The following is a 21,700-nucleotide window of genomic DNA, read 5'->3' as shown; positions in this document are numbered from 1 at the left end:
AGTACTTAAAACACTCAGAAGAAGTTTGGACACAATATAACTGTGCGTTTGTTGTTCTAATCTACACCAATAGTTAACCCATTCAGCAAGGACTTACCATTAGGAACTCTGTCAACAAACAAAGTCTCACAAAATTTTCCAATGACATCTTCTAAACAAATACATTATTTCCCATCGTAAGAACGTCCATTTTGACAAATGGCTGGGGGGGAACAAATCAGAAATTGTTAAATGGACATGACTCAGCAAAGTATAATTCAGATTTGAAATGTATGAATGGTCTTATACTTTTTCTGTGAAGGTACAAAATGATAAAGCACTAATTCAGGGTTAGAATAATTTTTTTTCGGACTGTGTCCTTTTTGGGGATAGTCTCCTCAGTTCCTGCCCTGGTGATTATCTGTCTGTGACAACGTTTTGGGTAGAATTGCATATGATTAAATCTGTCATTGTTTTCCATAGGTACATATGGGTAAATAAGCCCAAAATTTTAACACGTGCCTGGTCTATATCTATGTAAGCCAGGACAACAGATGCAATAGAATTTTGCTAATGTTTAGACCCCTTTCACACTGAAGGCGCTTTTTAGGCGTTTTAGCTAAAACTAGCTGAGCTTTACCCCTATTGCCCACACCTCGCCAGTGTGAAAGGGCTCTTAAAGTGTAAGTTCACTTTTGGCAAAAAAGAACAAGCCTCCCCTGATCAAGGTGGTTTGCAAATTTTATTGCAGAGTTCTATCTGATGCCATCTGTGTTGTAACGCCTACAAACATTTCATTCTCTTCCTCCTTCCTCAGTTTTAACTATGAAGATGTTTTTTCTGTAGTCACACCACCAGTCTCGGTGTTGTAATAGGAGGAAAACTACTAAAAACAGTAATGAATTGTGCAGAAAATTCTTTGAGGAGAACAGTGTACAGAATGCCCCCATACAAGTCCTATTTATTTTTTTATATGTAAAGTTTTAGAAAATCATAGCTGACTGTAGAATGAACTAGAAAGGTAATTTCAGAAAAGTGTGTATAACAATTTATTACATCATTTTTTAAAAACAAAAGTGGATTTACCCTTTCATTTTTCACCGTGGTTGCTCATGAAATGATGTAGTATCACAATGCTTCTTATTACAGATAATTGTATTGAGCATTTGTATTATTTTTATAATTATTTATCATTTGTGAATATTTGTCAAGCCTGATTATATATATATTGTCACTTTGGGCGGGGGGGCCCGCGGAACCTAGCTTACCTTAGAGAGGTTGCGAAACCCCCTTTTAAGCTCCTCAGGCCGCTCTTATGTGTAAGTTACCCTGTGTCTATTAGGGACACAGGGTGACCGAGAAGCCCAGTCTGGTCTGCCCTAACCAGACTCACAGTACAACCACAACCGACTCAGCATTTCGTTTTACCACTGTTTTTCTGGGTCTTATATGTGTGGTTTGTGTTGAAAGTTGGAGAGGCTTCTTCATTTCGGGCAGTAATATATATCAACAATATCCCTCAAGCAGCACCATGAATACCAGCCAAAGTTAGGGGATTGTCCAAATGGACATCCCCACTAACCCGCAGCACGCTAGCAGCGTGGAATAGAATAAATAAAAATGGCGAATATGCACCCCAAACATCCCCACTGGCCCCATTAGGAGGGTACCCATGGTTCCCCCAGGAGAGGAAAAGGGAGCCCTGGGCTTATGGGAATCGGAAGGGATTACAAAGTGTGTAAGATACGCACCATCAGGATCCCTAATGCCACAGCCAGAATTGGTAGCTTCCCAAGGAAACATGGTAATGTCAGGATGAAGATGCTACCAAATTTGGAATTTTTTAAATACATTAAGACCCCAATTAAGGGCTGCAAACTCCCTAACCACATTCGAGAGGATGTGTGTAGAGATGTCAAAGCCTAATCACTTACTATCACAAATGTACAAGTTGATTCTGAGTGGACAGAAGACCACAACCCCCCCCTCCTATTTTATTAAAGAGTGGGAGAAATAATTAAATTGTACATTTACTTCAACACAAATAACAACTTCCATCAGTTCATCCATCAAAGAGGTATCATACAAGTTTCTAACTAGATGGTATCAGACCCCGGCATGACTAGCCCAGATATATTCAACATCGGATGGATGTTGCTGGAGGGGCTGCAAAGATAGGGGCACCTTCCTCCATATCTGGTGGTCCTGCCCAAAGGTAAGAACATTCTGGGAAGAAATAGTCCCATGGATCAGGAAATTGTCTGATAAGTCTATAGAATTAACACCTTTGCATCTCATGTTTCATGGGACTAAGGGATCTATAAAAATCTTATAAGATGCTGATACCCAGATATTGGAAACAGGTAACATGTCCCACCTTTGAGGAATGGAAAAGGGAAGTGGAGATTATAATGGAAGCAGAAAGGTGGGTGCATGAGACCAGAAACCAACAGGGGAAGTTTAGGAAAATATGGGCAGGTTGGAAGTACCATGCACTAGAGATTAGGGATGAGCTCCGTGTTCGAGTCGAACCCATGTTCGACTCGAACATCGGCTGTTCGATGTTCGCCGAATTGCGAACGTTATGGGCCGTTCGCGCTAAATTCGTGTGGCGCGTCACGGCCCATAATTCACTGCGGCATCGCAGTGCATTGCTGGCTGATGATTGGCCAAGCATGCACTATGACCCGCATGCTTGGCCAATCACAGCGCCGTCAGTAGAGAGAGCTGTAATTGGCCAAAGCCAGGGTGGCTTTGGCCAATTATGGCTCAGGGGATTTAGTACACACCCCACACTATATAAGGCCGCCTGCACGGCGGCCCTGTGTAGTGTGTGTTCCGGTGTGCTGAGAGATAGAGAGAGAGAGACAGTGTCATTTGATTTGAGTTAGATAGATTAGGCAGAACAGTCAGTCAGTTAGCTGCACTTACAGTGTATTGTGTATAAATATGCATCCCAGGTGTTGCATATATATATATACACTGTATTCAGTTTAGCTAGATCCGTTCCTGTTATCTTCTATCTAGACTATTTACATTTAATGCAGTGCGTCCTGCTCATAGTGTTCAGCTAGATCCGTTCCTGCTATTTACATTTAGTGCAGTGCGTCCTGCTCACAGTGTTCAGCTAGATCCGTTCCTGTTATCTTCTAGACTATTTACATTTAGTGCAGTGCGTCCTGCTCACAGTGTTCAGCTAGATCCGTTCCTGCAATTTACATTTAGTGCAGTGCGTCCTGCTCAAAGTGTTCAGCTAGATCCGTTCCTGCTATTTACATTTAGTGCAGTGCGTCCTGCTCACAGTGTTCAGCTAGATCCGTTCCTGCTATTTACATTTAGTGCAGTGCGTCCTGCTCACAGTGTTCAGCTAGATCCGTTCCTGCTATTTACATTTAGTGCAGTGCGTCCTGCTCACAGTGTTCAGCTAGATCCGTTCCTGTTATCTTCTAGACTATTTACATTTAGTGCAGTGCGTCCTGCTCACAGTGTTCAGCTAGATCCGTTCCTGCAATTTACATTTAGTGCAGTGCGTCCTGCTCACAGTGTTCAGCTAGATCCGTTCCTGCTATTTACATTTAGTGCAGTGCGTCCTGCTCACAGTGTTCAGCTAGATCCGTTCCTGCTATTTACATTTAGTGCAGTGCGTCCTGCTCACAGTGTTCAGCTAGATCCGTTCCTGCTATTTACATTTAGTGCAGTGCGTCCTGCTCACAGTGTTCAGCTAGATCCGTTCCTGCTATTTACATTTAGTGCAGTGCGTCCTGCGCACAGTGTTCAGCTAGAGCCGTTCCTGCTATTTACATTTAGTGCAGTGCGTCCTGCTCACAGTGTTCAGCTAGATCCGTTCCTGTTATCTTCTAGACTATTTACATTTAGTGCAGTGCGTCCTGCTCACAGTGTTCAGCTAGATCCGTTCCTGCTATTTACATTTAGTGCAGTGCGTCCTGCTCACAGTGTTCAGCTAGATCCGTTCCTGTTATCTTCTAGACTATTTACATTTAGTGCAGTGCGTCCTGCTCACAGTGTTCAGCTAGATCCGTTCCTGTTATCTTCTAGACTATTTACATTTAGTGCAGTGCGTCCTGCTCACAGTGTTCAGCTAGATCCGTTCCTGCTATTTACATTTAGTGCAGTGCGTCCTGCTCACAGTGTTCAGCTAGATCCGTTCCTGTTAAATTCCTACTGACCGGCAGGCTTGTCTGGTTACAGTATATAAAGCTACCTGAAGAAAATTACAGGTGTTCTATTTGATCCTATTAGTACCACGGTCAGGCAGCTAGACTATTTACATTTAGTACAGTGCGTCCTGCTCACAGTGTTCAGCTAGATCCGTTCCTGTTATCTTCCTACTGACAGGCAGGCTTGTCTGGTTACAGTATATAAAGCTACCTGAAGAAAATTACAGGTGTTCTATTTGATCCTATTAGTACCACGGTCAGGCAGCTAGACTATTTACATTTAGTACAGTGCGTCCTGCTCACAGTGTACAGCTAGATCCGTTCCTGTTATCTTCCTACTGACAGGCAGGCTTGTCTGGTTACAGTATATAAAGCTACCTGAAGAAAATTACAGGTGTTCTATTTGATCCTATTAGTACCACGGTCAGGCAGCTAGACTATTTACATTTAGTACAGTGCGTCCTGCTCACAGTGTTCAGCTAGATCCGTTCCTGTTATCTTCCTACTGACAGGCAGGCTTGTCTGGTTACAGTATATAAAGCTACTTGAAGAAAATTACAGGTGTTCTATCCCAGCTTAGTGCAGCTACAGGCCATTAGTATGTCTGGAAGGCCAAGAAGGAGAGGCAGACAGTCACAAGCCAATAAGAGAGGGCAAGCAGGCTCTGTGTCTAGTGCTGGTCGTGGAGACGGTGCATCCTCATCAGCACGTGGCCATGGGACACGCTTGGCCTTTTTTTCGGCAGCTGGCCATGTTGAGCCGCAACATGCGGAAGACTTGGTCGAGTGGATGACCAAGCCGTCCTCATCCTCCTCATCCTCTCTCACCCATGCCCAGGGTGCTTTGTCTGGCAAAGCAGCGGCCTCTTCCCTCAGCTCAATGTCATCAGTGACTCCTTCCCTAGCTCCACCATGTCCTCATGAGGATTCCCTCGAACTGTTTGACCACAGTGTTGGGTACATGCTCCAGGAGGATGCCCAGCGTTTGGAAGGCTCTGATGACGATACTGAGCTCGATGAAGGCAGTAACATGAGCGCGGACAGAGGGGGTGCCCAAGAAGGACAGCAATCTGGCAGTCATGCTCCCCCTGCTGCAGCATACTGCCAGGTTTGCTCCAGTGATGAGGAGGGAGGGGATGATGAGGTCACTGACTCAACGTGGGTGCCTGATAGGAGAGAGGAGGAGGAGGAGGAGGAGGAGGAGGAGGCGGCAGCACATCACCAACGAGGCAGGATGCCCTCCAGGGGCCAGCCTAAGGGCAGCACATTGACTGCATCACACCCCAAAGCTCCACATGTGCAGGGCGCTGCAGTCTCTGCGCGTTATTCAAAAAGTTCTTTGGTGTGGGCCTTTTTTGAGACGAGTGCATCAGATCGCACCGCTGCTATTTGCAACATATGTCTCAAGCGTATCTCGCGTGGCCAAAATATCTCCCGCTTGGGTACCACATGCTTGACCAGACATATGTTGACCTGCCATGCAGTTCGTTGGCAAGCGTATCTAAAAGACCCACACCAAAGAACAAAGAGGATCTCTCCTTGCTCCTCATCAGCTGAGATTTCCAACCCCACTAGACCTTCAGTCCTCTCTGAGACCTGCAGTGAGAGGAATGAAGGTGTAGAATTAGGTGTGTCACAGCCAAGTACTTGTGGGCAATCTGCTTTGGTACACCGACGTCAGATTGTACCAGGCAAATTTCCCTGCCCCAGCTGCTGCACCGCCGAAAGAAGTTTGCTCCCAGCCATCCACATGCCCAGCGGTTGAATGCTAGCTTGGCAAAATTGCTAGCACTTCAACTGCTGCCTTTTCAGTTGGTAGACTCTGCCCCCTTCCGTGAGTTTGTGGAATGTGCGGTTCCTCAGTGGCAGGTACCCAAACGCCACTTTTTCTCACGGAAGGCGATTCCGGCTCTCTACCGGCATGTGGAAGGCAATGTCCATGCCTCGCTGGACAGGGCGGTCAGCGGTAAGGTGCATATTACCGCTGACTCATGGTCCAGCAGGCATGGACAGGGACGTTACCTAAGTTTCACGGCGCATTGGGTGACTCTGCTGGCAGCTGGGAAGGATGCAGGACAAGGTGCAGTAGTGTTGGAGGTTGTTCCGCCACCACGCCTCCAAAATGCTGATTGTGACACACCTCTCTCCTCCACCCCCTCCTCTTCTTCTTCCTCCATGGCCTCTTCCTCGGAACCAGCGGTGCTCCGTAGGCGTTCAAGGGGCTACGCAAGTACGCAGCCCAAAAGATGCCATGCGGTGCTTGAGCTGGTGTGCTTGGGGGACAGGAGCCACACTGGGGCAGAGGTTCTGTCAGCTCTGCAGGGGCAGGTTCAGAGGTGGTTGACGCCACGCCAACTTAAGGCAGGAATGGTGGTTTGCGACAATGGCACCAACCTCCTCTCTGCCCTCCGACAGGGACAAATGACCCATGTGCCCTGTTTGGCTCACGTCCTTAACTTGGTGGTGCAGCGGTTCTTGGGCAGGTACCCGGGCTTACAGGATGTCCTGAGGCAGGCCAGGAAAGTCTGTGTGCATTTCCGCCGGTCATATAATGCCAGTGCTCGGCTGACGGACCTCCAAAAGGAGTTTAACCTGCCCAAGAACCGCCTAATCTGTGACATGCCCACCAGGTGGAACTCAACGTTGGCCATGCTGCAGCGGCTGCACACGCAGCAGAGGGCCATCAATGAGTACCTGTGCGACTATGGCACCAGGACAGGGTCAGGGGAGCTTGGTTTTTTTTCCCCACGCCAGTGGGCCATGATCAGGGATGCATGCACTGTCCTGTCACCATTCGAGGAGGCCACGAGGATGGTGAGCAGTGACAGTGCATGCATCAGTGACACTGTCCCCCTTGTCCAGCTGTTGGAGCACACGCTGCGTGGAATAATGGACAGGGCACTTGAGGCAGAACAGAGGCAGGAAGAGGAGGACTTCCTTAGCTCTCAAGGCCCCCTTTATCCAGACAGTGTTCCTGCGTGCCCGCCGATCACACAGGAAGAGGACGAGGAGGAAGAGGAGGAGGAGGAAGATTGTGTCAGTATGGAGGTGGAGCCTGGCACTCAGCATCAGCAGCAGTCTTTAAGGGATCAGTCCCAAGAAACACATGGACTTGTACGTGGCTGGGAGGAGGTGGCTGCGGACCATGTCGTTCTTAGTGACCCAGAGGACTCCGGACCGAATGCCTCAGCAAACCTACGCTGCATGGCCTCCCTGATCCTGCAAAGCCTGCGTAAGGATCCTCGTATTCGTGGTATCAAGGAGAAGGACCAATACTGGCTGGCAACCCTCCTTGATCCACGTTACAAGGGTAAGGTTGCGGACCTTATCTTGCCATCGCAGAGGGAGCAGAGGATGAAACATCTTCGGGAGGCCTTGCAGAAAGGTCTGTGCAACGCGTTCCCAGAGACTGGGAGGTTACAAACTCCTGTTTCTGGACAACGTGTTGCTGAGGCTTCGGTCAGTCAAAGAAGGAGCGGTGGAGAAGGTGGCCGTCTGACCGATGCGTTCAGACAATTTTTTGGTCCGCAGCCCCAAGGTATGATCGGTTCCAGCAACCATCGCCAGCGTCTGTTTTACATGGTGCAGGAATACCTAGGGGCAAGATCAGACTTGGACACCTTTCCCACCGAAAATCCTCTGGGTTACTGGGTCTTGAGGATGGATCACTGGCCAGAGCTTGCACAGTATGCAATTGAGCTACTGGCCTGTCCTGCATCCAGCGTTCTTTCGGAACGCACATTCAGTGCTGCTGGAGGCGTGGTAACCGATCACAGGGTGCGTCTGTCCACCGACTCGGTCGATCGGCTGACCTTCATAAAAATGAATGAGTCTTGGATCACCACCAGCTACCAAGCACCTGATGCTGATGTAACCGAATAATTTTTTTTGAAATCTCAGATCCCTTCAAAGACTGCCTATGCTGATGCTGAGTGACTATCCCTGAGTAATTATCCTCTTCCTCCTCAATCATCACGCTGATAGCTTGTAAGAACATTTTTGGTTCTGGGCGCCACCACCAGTGCCTAAGGCACAATTTTTCAGCCCCTGTTTAACAGGGGCGTGTAATTACAATTTTTGATGTAATACTTTGCAGCAGGGCTCGTTCCTGCATTCCAACTAGAGTGTCTGTGAGGGGTTGCAGTGTTGTGGCACCAGCACCAGTGCCTAGGGCCCAATTTTTCTGCCCCTGTCTAACAGGGGCGTGTAATTACAATTTTTGATGCAATACTTTGCAGCAGGGCTCGTTCCTGCGTTCCAACTAGAGTGTCTGTGAGGGGTTGCAGTGTTGTGGCACCAGCACCAGTGCCTAAGGCCCAATTTTTCTGCCCCTGTCTAACAGGGGCGTGTAATTACAATTTTTGATGCAATACTTTGCAGCAGGGCTCGTTCCTGCGTTCCAACTAGAGTGTCTGTGAGGGGTTGCAGTGTTGTGGCACCAGCACCAGTGCCTAAGGCCCAATTTTTCTGCCCCTGTCTAACAGGGGCGTGTAATTACAATTTTTGAAGCAATAATTTGCAGCAGGGCTCGTTCCTGCGTTCCAACTAGAGTGTCTGTGAGGGGTTGCAGTGTTGTGGCACCAGCACCAGTGCCTAAGGCCTAATTTTTCAGCTCCTGTTCAACAGGGGCATGTAATTACAATTCTTGATCTAATATTTCACAGCAGGGCCCTGTGAGGGCTTACAGTGTTGTGGCCACAGCAACACCTAAGGCCCAAATTTCTGCTGAGTATATAGGGCAGGACCCTACTTTCAAACATCTAACTTACAAACGACTCCTACTTGCAAACGGAAGGAGACAACAGGAAGTGAGATGAAATCTACCCCTAGGAAGGGAAATTCTCTCCTGTAAGAGTTAATATGGGAAAACAATTTCTCCTTTCCACTGATGCTTTCCAATCCTTGTTCCACAAAAAAACCCAAATTTTCAAAAAACATTTTTCATTGGGACAAAAAAGTGAGGTGAAATCTTTTGAAGAGGAGGAAAGACAGCAAAACAAATGTCACAGGGGTGATAACCCTTCCCTATGTTTTCCAAAAAGCTTAGAAAAGATTTTTTGGCTGGAGCTAAACACGTTAAAAATGTTCAAAATTACAAACAGATTCTACTTAACAACAAACCTACAGTCCCTGTCTTGTTTGCACCGCCTGTATACTGCTGTTCAGAGTATATAGGGCCTGGTGGCCCCACACCTTTCCTTATTTTAATTTGGGTGCGGGGTTCCCCTTAATATCCATACAAGACCCAAAGGGCCTGGTAATGGACTGGGGGGTACCCATGCCGTTTGTCTCACTGATTTTCATCCATATTGCCATGACCCGACATGACATTAAACCCGCAAGCAGTTTTAAATGAGATTTTTTCCTTTAAAAATGACATTTGGTGCAGGGACTGTTCTAAACATGGGAAACACGCGTCACTTTACAGGCATACTATAGACACCCCCCAGGTACGATATTTAAAGGAATATTTCACTTTTTTTTTTTTACTTTAAGCATCATTAAAATCACTGCTCCCGAAAAAACGGCCGTTTTTAAAAGTTTTTTTTGCATTGATACATGTCCCCTGGGGTAGGACCCGGGTCCCCAAACCCTTTTTAGGACAATACCATGCAAATTAGCCTTTAAAATGAGCACTTTTGATTTCGAACGTTCGAGTCCCATAGACGTCAATGGGGTTCTAACGTTCGTGCGAACTTTCGGTCCGTTCGCGGGTTCTGGTGCGAACCGAACCGGGGGGTGTTCGGCTCATCCCTACTAGAGATAGCGAGAAGTTAAAAGAAAGGGAAAGGGAAAGAGAAAGAAAAGAGATATTAGATAGTAAGTAAAGTAAAGTAAGTAAAGTAAAGTAAGTAAAGATCCTTATTCCCCCTCAATAAAAAGGGGAAGAGGAAAAGAAAAACAGAAATTACCTCTTGTCAAAAGAAACACCCGAAATTAAGTAGATAAGGGACGAACTACAACATTTTTAGGAGTATGTAATTGGTTAAGTGTTGAATGTCGGTCATAAAGGGAGAAACCCCCCCCCCATTTTTCCCCCAACCCCCCCCTTTTTCTTTCTTTCTTTTTTTTTTCATTATAAAAGGGTTAAGAGTAACATAAAATTTAGTGAGAATCACTGTAAACACTCACAATATTTTTGAATATGTAGGCACAAATTAATACAGAAATTAGATACAAGGAAAGATGGAAATTGTCCACCCTCCCCCCCCCCCCTTACATTTATAAACACTTTTTTTTCCTTTTTTTTATTATCACGGTATTCACTGAAATATTAAAAAACACAGGGAGGACGAGCACATAATGTTCACAAAGAGGATTGCCCCCCCGTCTCTTCCCCTTTCGGGTTACACCTCTTCCACCTAGACCCTCCCCCCCTTTTTTTTTCTTTTTTTTTTTCCTTTTGGGGGAAAATATCAAGGGGAGTATACCCTATTATCTGAGTGTTATCTTTTTGTGATATGGATGATTCAATATTGTTATCTATATAATATTTGTGAGGAAGAAAATCAATAAAGCATAAGATTATTTAAAAAAAAAACAATATCCCTCAATAAATATATGAAGATAAATTAATTTCACCTTTTTCAGACTGTTGGAATACTGTAAGAGTTTATCTCATAGACTGTTGTATTATTGTAGTATGCATTATTAGTTTTTAATTACTGTACCTTCATGCCAATTTCAGGATGTGGCACATGTATAGTAGTGGTGCCAAAAAGCCACCCACAGGCACCTTAACTACCAAATTTGTCCTATTAACTCATAGACTGTTGGAGACTTTTTTTGCCAGATAGTCTGTGGTGGGGTGGGGTTTGTTATGTTTTTATTGTTAAGTAGGTCTTTCCCATTGTTCTATTGTTTTTGTCTGCCAGAGCATCTCTTGTAGATTGGATTAATCTTGTGATCACTTTAACTTGTTATGGAACTGTTGTGAGATGTTATGTTTTTTGCTTATAAGAATGTGTATTGTACAGTATTTTGTATTCAGGGTTGTAGGGGCTGAATAATCTGGTCTCCTAGGCTGGTTTATGTGCCTAATTAATTAGCTCATCTTAATTATATCACTGTCTACGTTCCCAGTTACTGATTGAATTATTTGTTGAAAAGTTTGAATGTACCTGTGTCTCATGTTATTGGATGTACAGTTTACCATGCCCTGTGTCATTATGCAAAGAAGGGGCCTTGTCCCAGAGTGTATATCTCTTTGTGCCTGTGTTTCAATAAACAATTGATGTTTCACTCCACCCTACGCTGTGTCCTGACAAGTGGGTGGGTGAGCTAAGGGATCTTGGATCATGCTGGTACCAGGCTAGGGAAGTTTGACCGATGGACATACTCTTCTTGAGTACCGAGGTCCGTCTCATATATATATAATTTATGAATTGTCTCCTAAGATCAAACCTTTGGATCTCTTTTTACTATTTCACTGATATAGAGGCCAATTTAAATAATTCTCTGAACCCCATTTTGTCATTATTTACTCTCGTCTAAATTGATATATTCATTAAAAAATTGAAACTCCAATATTAGCCCATGCACTGCACTACTTTGTTGAAATTCCGCACATATTAATTTAGTGTGGGCCTTTTGAGGCTCAACCCATCAAGCCTGGCAGCACATCAAAAATGTATTTCACAAAGTAACTGTTTTATGAACATCTCATGCCTGAATTGGACACATTGGAGGAGATTTACAAAAACTGTAGCACTCAGAATCTTTGCAGCTGTGCATAGAAATCAATCAGCTTCTAACATAGTTTGTTCAATTAAGCTTTGACAATAAAACCTGGCAGCTGATTGGTATCTATGCAGAGCTCCACCATATTTTGCACTCTTCAGTTTTAGTTAATCTTCCCCATAGCGTAATGTTTCCATCTTCGGAATACTCCCAAATGTGGTAGTAGAACAGTACTAATACTAATGACTCCATATTTGAAACAATTTTAAAAAAGAGCCCAGAAGTAGTAGGCTCACAATAGAATATGTCATCAAACATCATTCTCGGTGACCTACAGTGCCTTCTGTGACAGCAGGTTAATAATTGTTCTTTCCAGGAAGTTGTCTGGATCGATACTAAAAATTCTTATTTTTTTTATCCAGTCTTCCGTATGAGATAAATACATGCAACTTCAAAACCTTATGTTTTTTCACGGCGTATGCTTATGTTATTATTTAGTAGCACCCTATAGGGATCAGTGTAATAAGATATCTACAGTCAAACCCTTATTCATCTCTGTATCTATCAACATTGTATTGAAAATTTTGTTTTCAAAGTTTCAAGTTCACAAGAGAGGCAGTGAAATCTTAGCTTTTTTCTCTGATATCAGATCCTGGTAGGCTGCCAACCTTCTAATGTAAACAAGAACTCCTGAAGAGGGAGCAATGAATGCTCAGAAACATGTTGCGATTTTATTAAATGTGGGACTTTAGTTTATGTAACATTATTGCGATCAACCTTACTGTGTGGACCCCCATTATCCAACAGCATCGTTGTTGAGCATGGTACACCCAACCTTGGGATATGTTGTTGAAGACCTCTTGGAAGTCAACTGTGAATCCCTACTATGTCAGCTTATCATCCGGGACACAAAATGGTGCTTTCTTGGCCACTCTTTAAGGTGAGCTGTATACATTGATTTCAGTTATCTTGTTCACCTACCAATACTTTTATATGTGCTTGGCTTTTGTTTTGTTTTTCAGCACACTTTGCCTTTGTGGAGATTTGCGGTTAACTGCTGGAAGAGGAAACTACATTTATATAATAAGACTTTTATGTTGGATCACCAAGTTCCCCCTAGTGTGGGGTATTGGACTTTGGATTCTAATGTAAACACACAGCGATCCATGATGGGTCGCTTTTCAGGGGGCAACCCTGGGTCATGTTCGGACCATAGAATGTGACATGCTGTTTCATTTTTGATGCAGCTTCGAAGCACAATATCACGACTACGGCATGTGTTCAACCTTATGTGGCTATAAGTGGGTTGAAATTGGCGCCTAGTGTATTGAGTTAAAGCATTACTGTCCCTTTAAGAAGGTATAAACACTGAACCGTATAAAAAAATCAATTGTAAAGGTGTTGGCGCTAAAAATATACAAGTTAATGTGGAAAAGCAAATAGTGATTAAAAAAGTAAATGAATATATAAAGTCCAAAGTGACAATCCCAACACCATAAATAAATAAAAAAAAACTTCTGGTTTGATATTCCTTCAAATAAAAGCTTCACCACGAGTGCTCATGAGGTAGATGGCAGCTCACCAAAGGTGTCTGACCACTTTTTAATACTATAATTTTCCTTGCATAGAATGAGTAACCTCAGAAACGTTTTTAGTAGCATCATCTGAAGATTCATCCTCAATAACCCAAAGATAGACATAGTAAAGGAATACGAAAATTAGGGAGATCAAAATATTCTACAATAAAATATGTAACTTTCGACCAGAAATTTAAATATTATTTAAAATGTAAAAAGTAACCAAAATCTACATGGGTAAATAAAAAAGCATATCTAAATGATAACAGTAAAAAAATAAAATGTAGAGACTTACGTACTGGATCCTAGTAGTGTTACCCCAAAGATTATTGGTATGAATGTTTCGACTTCCATGGTAACTTGGTAAGTACTTGCTCGTAGCTTGCTGCTCGTCAATCAGTAGATCCTTTCAGGTCCTGTCTAACATCAGCAACTGTTAAGTCTAAAGTGAGAGATTTAAGATAGTGACCCTGATCTATATCCAAGTGATTTTTTGCCTCAAGCTCAGCACTCTATGTAGAACAATGCAAATATTTAGAGCTATAAAAAGAAGAGTAAGTTGATACTCATATCTGTGCATTGTAATAAGGAAATCTTATGGCTGTGGGTCATAAACTCAGAAATGCCCATTGAACAGCTTGTTAAACTGATACAGGGCATTGCAGCTGCTGTTAAGTATTAACAGGAAGATATTGTCACTTGTCATCCACTCAAGAAGAAAATGTACAGGATGTCAGTGTCACAAATTAGAAACCTGCGCCTAGGCTGGCCAGGATTTGCAGCAGATAGTAGCAACAGCCACAGCTTGGACTCACAGAGAACTTGGCTAAGAGCCCTGGAAATGGCTAAGGGTGCCTGGTGGTCTAAGACACCACCTGGTCTTCACCAGAGCTCCTGAAGGTGGAGTTGTTGCACTGAAACCAGCGTCCAGGTTGTGGTCCTCTGACTCACCCAAGCAGTCCACTACCAACAGCTGGTGAGATTTTGTTGCAGCACTGTGGAATTGGGAATACAACAAAACAAGCAGAAGTAAAGGAGGTCACACTGAGACACAGGGGAGAAACACAGGCAGGGAATGCAGATAAAGGCAAAGAGGGATTGACAGACACACAGACAAACAGCCTGGATCAGACAAGCTTAAGTACATAGTGAGAAGTGAGACAGGATCCAGGAAGGACTGCACAGGATAACACAGGTAGGAAACAGGCAAGGGACACAGGCACGGGGTATGCAGGGCTGAAAGCACAAGGCATACAGATGAAACGGAGGAAGGATCACTGAGGAACACAGGGAGGAAGCACAAGGGTCATGGAAGCAATACAAAGAAGCACAGTAAACACTGAATGGTATACTGAGGAACACAGGGGGTTCAGCTACAAGCGTTTGGACATATTACTTTTTAAAACAGAGCCCCCTCTGGTATTGGCCAGAAGCTGCCAGCCACAGAAAGACAAACCCAGCACTAGAGCCTGGAACAGGCGAATGTGACAGTCAGTTGTTGTTCAGGTTAGGCCGCTCAAAACAGACACGTTTACCCCCAGCAGGTTACAAAAAAAAAAAAAAAAAAAAAACATTAACAAGGAGTGCCAGACCACAAAATAAAAGAGTCCAAATGTATTAAATAGTTTGTACTAAAAAAACAGCCAACTAGTTTCTGGGGTCAGAAAAACTCCCTCTTCATCAGGGCTGCAGTTAAAATAAGAGCCTAGAATGGACTCGAGATAGAGCTTTCCAGAGGGCGTGACCAGACGAGGGAGCTGTGAAGATGTGCCTGCAGTGAGCTCCCTCTGTGCCCTGACTCCACAGCCGCACTAATTGGGTGACTGATGCCCAATACAGAGGAAATGGAGGAAGGATCACTGAGGAACATAGGAAGGAAGCACACTTAGCAATCCCCACACTAACTTTTTAAAATTAAGCCCCCTCTGGGATTGGTCAGAAGCCAGCAGCTAGAGCCTAGAATGGGCGAGTGTGATGGTCAGTTGTTTCTGCTTCTGGATTTTTTTTTATTAACTTATTGTTACAAAGTTTTTTTTTACCATAATAAAACAGGATATTAACATTTTTAGGTAATCGTAACAGAGATTGTTGATCAAGCAAATATTCAATTGCCTGCTAGGGAATCATGAAAAAAAATTCCCCTGCTGGAGCAAATTGGACCATGCTTCATGGCGTTTTTTTGTCTTCTGCTGGATCAATTGTGGGTATAAAATTGTGTATATGGAGGTTCTCTATTTCAGCCCTCAAATTTTCCACTCGCCTACTCGCATTTTGCGAGTGGAAAATTAGTGGTCACCGAGTGGTATAACACGCTGTTCCAGCCTACATTGCAATTGCCTCCACTCTGATCGCCATCAAACAAAGCCCCGCCTCCTCCTAACCCTGCGCCTGTGATAAACAGAATGCGGGTGCAATGCTGGAATGTGTTCTATCTATCACAGGCGCGGGGTCAGGAGGAGGTCGGGCTGTATGTAACGGCGAGCAGAGCAGAGGCAATTTCAATGTAAACTGCAACAGCGTGCTATTTGCGCTCTGTGATCCCGTGGCTCTTCTCTTTCTCCAGTTATGATCCGGCCACCCTCTCTCTTCCTACGCCCTGGCGAGGCTGCAATGTTGGGCACAGTGAGTCTGCAATGGGGGCATGGTGAGGCTGCAATGTTGGTACAGTGAGGCTGCAAGGGGGGCACAGTGAGGCTGCAATGTTGGGCACAGTGAGGCTGCAATGGGGGCACAGTGAGGCTGTAATGTTGGCACAGTGAGGCTGCAATGGGCACAGTGAGGCCGCAATGAGGGCACAGTGAGGCTGCAATGTTGGGCACAGTGAGGCTGCAATGTTGGGCACAGTGAGGCTGCAATGGGGGCATGGTGAGGCTGCAATGGGGGCACGGTGATGCTGCAATGGTGGCACAATGAGGCTCCCATGGTAGGCAGGGTGAGGCTGAAATGATGGGCATGGTGAGGCTACAATGATGAGCACAGGTCACGCTGCATTGATGGGCACAGGTCACACTGCATTGATGGGCACAGGTGAGCCTGCATTGATGAGCACTGGTGAGGCTGTGCTGAGGGGAACTAATAAGGTTGTTGTTAATATTTATTTTTGTAACTTAATTCTGCATAAAACATTTAGCCCCCATTCACACCTATGCGAATTAGATGTGGCTTACACCACATCCAATTCGCAGGACATTTTAAAATACATTCATTTGAATGTATCTGGTTCACATATGTGTGTTGCATTCGCACTGCGCATTGCACAAAAAACATGTGCGTTTTTTGGGCATTGCGGTGTGAACTACAAGCCTATTATCTCCTACGGGAACGCATCTGATTCGCAGATGCATTGCGTTCTGAACAAGGATTTTCTCCTTTTCCTCACTACACCTCCCCCCCCCTCCTCCTCTCCCTGCTCACTGATCAGCTACAACGCAGTGAAACCCTTGAACAGCAGATTTTTATCTTCCCAGTAAAACCTGAGCTTCAATTCGCACCGCACATGTGTGAACCCAGGCTTAAGTGTCATTTCATGAGATAATTTATGAGGGCGTGATTAGGGGCAGAATTAGAGGTGGGCCAAGGTAGGGGATGGGCGAGGCAACTGGGGGTGAGTAACCCTTGAGGTCTGGCTAGTAGCCCAGGACTTGAAATTTTGAGCCCTGCTCTATTTGTTTATTTTTTCTTTTGGTTGAACTAGTCAGACTTGTGTCATTTATAACTCACCTATGTAACTTCCTGTGCACACGCATTCACTCCAACATCAGCTGCACACCATTGCTCTGGACCAGCTTCCCACTGGTCCAGAATGACAGGAGTGCATTAGGAAGACAGTTGTCACCCTATAACAGGAAGTGCATGAAAAAGGACCAGCAGGGCAGCATTACCTGATATTATTTTAGAAGGCCACTTTTGTTAAACCCCCCCTCATGTGTTTCTGGGGTCAGAAAAGATCCCCCCTTCATCTGGGCTTAAGTTAAAATAAGAACCTAGAATGGACTCAAAAAAGAGCTTTCCAGAGGGTGTGGCCAGGCAATGGAGCTGTGAAGACGTGCCTACAGTGAGCTCTGTGCCCTTACTCCACAGCCACAGTAATTGGGTGACTTTTGCTGGGTCTTTGCTGGTGCCAAAAGACCTCTCAGCTCCGAAATTTGGCTCCAAAATGGTGTCACAGTGGAAACCACAAGGAAAGTGACAGATGTGTTAGTTGGGCATACTGTCTATATTTGAAGGACTCCCGTTGAGCCTGGGGAGCAAAGTTGTTCGCCTGGTGGAAGGGAGACCCCTGGAGGATCTCCTCATGGTTTTCCATTCTGCCATGGTTGACCTGCGCTTTCCCAGCACCCAACAGGGGCGATCTCTGTCTTGATGAGGGACCATCTTTTTGTACCCAGCCCTTTATTGACATATTCTGCAAACCCCAATACTTCTGTGTCCTCCTACAATGTCTACACTTCTGACTCCTCTCCTATCTCTTCCCCCTGCATTACCATATGCATCACGTCAGTGCCTTGTTAAGAGGATTAGTTGAAAGTGGACAGGGAGTGGGTCTGAAGTTGTGTCCTGTTCACTGGAGGGTTGTTTCTAGTTTACAAGTTGTGTACTATAATTTTCTCTTTTTGCTTGAATGACTACTGTTGGGACGGGGCTGGTTTATCGGTGCATGGAGGCCCACTGGGGGGGTTTCCTTTGGGGGTCTTCCATCCTATTTGATTGGCCTCCCTCTTTAAGCCAGGTAGAGGAGATAAGGGTCTTTCTTCGGGATCACTTTAGTATGACTAGCCCTTTTTATGGGTTCTGCATGCTAGTCCCAATATTTCAATATTTTTGGCTCCATCCTTTATGTTTCGAATTAAGATCCTGGTAATGTTGCCATGCAAAAATTGTCTCTATGTTTTTGCTTGATGAGTTGTGGAATCTCAGACTCGGCTTCTACAGCTTCTGACCTAGTCCTATACTTCCCGCAACTGTAGGTTGCTCTTTTTCCCCTTCAATTAGTAGGGGTCTAGTAAAAGAGTGGGGTTAAAACATTCCCTTATCTTGTCTTTACTACCTGCTAAGAATTGTAGCACTTATTCGGTTTTACAATTTCCAATTTATCTGTTGTTGATATTTTACTCTCTATTTTTGCATACTAAGGGGAGTAGAATTCATAGAACCCTTAGGCTCTACTCTCCCATCTAAACTACCCACCCTGTGCTTTTAATTGTTAGTCCTCTTTCTCTCTCCCTGAGAGTCCAACCCACGCCCTCTGTGGATGGCTTCCACTACACCAATGCTGTTTGAATGCATGAAGCTCAAATTACCCTCTAAGCTACTCATCTAGAATGTTAAGAGACTTAACATCCCCAAAAAATGCTTTAGAGTATTGGGTGATTTGTGGTAGGAGAGGGTTCATGTTGCATTCCTAAAGGAAACCTACTTTCAGGAAGGAAACAATGAGAAACTTACTAACAGGAGATACCCATTTGCCTGTCACTGCCCCTCTTCAGACTCAAAATCAAAGGGTATATGTACTGTCATCTCCAAAATGGCTAACTGTTTGTACCGAGATATGTTGGCTGATATGCAGGGGTGATTTTTGTTTCTTAAAGGGACCCTGCTAGGTATATTAGTTAACACATATACCACAAAATACTGGCCAGGCCCATTTATGGAATCTTTCCTAGACCAGTTTACTAACTTCACTAAAGGGATGCTCATAGTGAGAGGTGATGTAAATGTGGCCTTAGATCCAATCATGGACGTCTCTTGGAATGCTTCCCATTTGTCCTACAGGTTCTTGTGCAGACATAAATAACTTTGAGACTCCATGCAGAATGCCTGATTGATATATGGCATTTTTTTTGCACAACAGTGAGTGGAACTACAGTATTTTTTTTTCTCCCTCACCAATTAAATTTGTGGCTGGATTATTTCCTGCTTAGACAATCAGATCTACTATGGTTGTCAGTGACCTCTATCCTCACGCGTACTTTGTTGGACCAAGCTCCTGTACTTATGGAAATATCCTTATCTGACCCTTCTCAAAAGATCCAGCAATGGAGACTTCATTACTCTTTACTACAGGATGTCAAGGTCAGAAATAGAGCTACCTCCAAACTCTCATCCTTCATGCAACTTAATGATTAGCTGGAGATACCTCCCTTGGTTGTGTGATCATCCCAAGAGTAATATATCCAAGGTACCTTAATCTCATAGGCCTTTTGCCTGAAAAAGTGTTGTTTGGAAAACATGGAGAAGCTGCTTTCCCAAATCCAGTTGCTGGAACAACTTCACAAAAAATCTCATGCTCGCTCAACTCTTACTGACCTTCAGCTCCTCCGTGAAAGACTCAATTACCTCTTTTCTTTCAATCTTAAGGATTGTTATGCTAAGGTCAGAAAGTCTTTCTATGAATGGGGAAACAAACCAGGCAAAATGTTGGTACAGATGTTGTGGGAAGTAAGACTAGAATCACACATTCCTTGCACCAACTCCAGGGAAGGCAAACTAATGTCTTCCTCACAACAAATACCCAAGTGTTTCAGAGACTGTGATCAATCGCAGGATCCCCTCCAGGTCAGGAGGCAAGGCTCGAGAAAATCAACCACTATCTTGTGGAATCGGAGATGCCATGTCTCTCTTGTGGGGCCAGTAAGTCTCTGGTGGATCCTCTAACACCTGAAGAATTGGAGCTGGCACTTAAGGAATCTAATCCACCTAAGGAACCTGGCCAAGAACGGATTCAACTTATCGTATTATAGATCCTTCTCCTCTCTACCCACCAAACCAGTCATGGAAGCTTTAAAATCCTTTCAATATAGCAAATCCTTCCCCCCTGACTCCCTTAAGGCCATGATTATGGTTATCCAGAAGGAATGGAAGAACATGACTCAGTGTTCTAGTTATCGGCTGATCTCCCTTCTCAATGCTGATCAACAGGCTGATATCCTTTCATTGAGCAACTGCTCCAGGAAAATCAAGTTGGCTTTGTGCCGAATAGAGAGGCTAAGGATAACACTACCCAGGCCTTTGATGCCATACATTATGCCCATTCAGAGAACATTGATACCCTTCTCCTCTCTGCTGATGCTGAAAAGGCTTTTGATAAAGTTGACCGGGGCTTCATGAAAGCGGACTTACACTACATCAGCCTTGGAGCACACATGAAAAGCTGAATTGATGCAATATATTCATATCTAACAGTGGCAGTAAAAATCAATGAGGACTTTCCTCTATGGAATGGGACCCATCAGGGCTGCTGCTTTCACCCCTGATATTTCTTCTTATGTTGGAACCATTTCTGAGTGACATCACGGCTAATCCCAACATACTAAGACTTTTTTTTAGAGTGGAATTTGGTGCGTTTTTTACCTGCTTTTTGGTGTTTCTGAAACTCACTGCAAAGCGCAAATTTTCTGTGGTTTGCCATGCATTTGGAAACACACAGATGTGAATGGCCTCATTATTCCTGTGAAAAAACAACAATTTCTTTTTGAGACCTCATTTATACCTAGTGTAGTGGGAACGCACATTTTTTGGCTCTTTTTTCCAGTGACACACATAGGGCAGCCCATTGATTTCAATGGGCCTTCCTACACATGGCAAAGAAGCTCATGGGACATTTTGGTGTTATGTGACTTGAACTTTTTTACTGTGCATTTTACTGCGTTTGTCACCCATTTTCACAAGTGGCAAAATGTGTGTTTGCTACAATTAATGACACTGAAAGCACAAATTGTTATTTTTAGCTGAATAAAGGTGGCCATACAGTATATAATCTGCATTTACAATTGCAGTACAATGGTAGCAAAGGGGTTAATGGGATTATAACGGTGCCAAGAAAGAACAATATAGGAAACTAATAAAAATAGCAATATTTTATTACATAGAAAAAGTATACACATACAATTTATAAAAAAAGCAGAGTAATTGTATAGAATAATTGTACTGGCCAAAGTATCTGTATACACAGAAGTGCTACTGATGGATATCACATCCCTACATGATGTTTTGCCATCAATAGCTTCCTCAGGGCATTACATCAGGGCTGTCCAACTTGCAGCCCCAGAGAGTTTAGCATGCCGACATAGCAAACATAGCAGCTGTGGCAACTTACATTGACAAGCCAGGCAAATTCACGAGTGGAGGAATGCCAGAGATGCTGTGCAAACCTAGTTGACAGGTGAAGGGTGTATGCTAATGAGGTTAGCTGGTTAACTGCTTCCTGTGTCTTACTGGTTTCTCCGTCCCAAGTCTATATACCAGAAAGTTTCTGAAGCTTTATAAGAAATACAACAAGGGCTAAGGT

This window comes from Aquarana catesbeiana, linkage group LG03 (assembly GCF_042186555.1).
Source record: "Aquarana catesbeiana isolate 2022-GZ linkage group LG03, ASM4218655v1, whole genome shotgun sequence".
Taxonomy (NCBI): domain Eukaryota; kingdom Metazoa; phylum Chordata; class Amphibia; order Anura; family Ranidae; genus Aquarana; species Aquarana catesbeiana.
Note: the sequence above shows the minus strand (reverse complement) of the source record.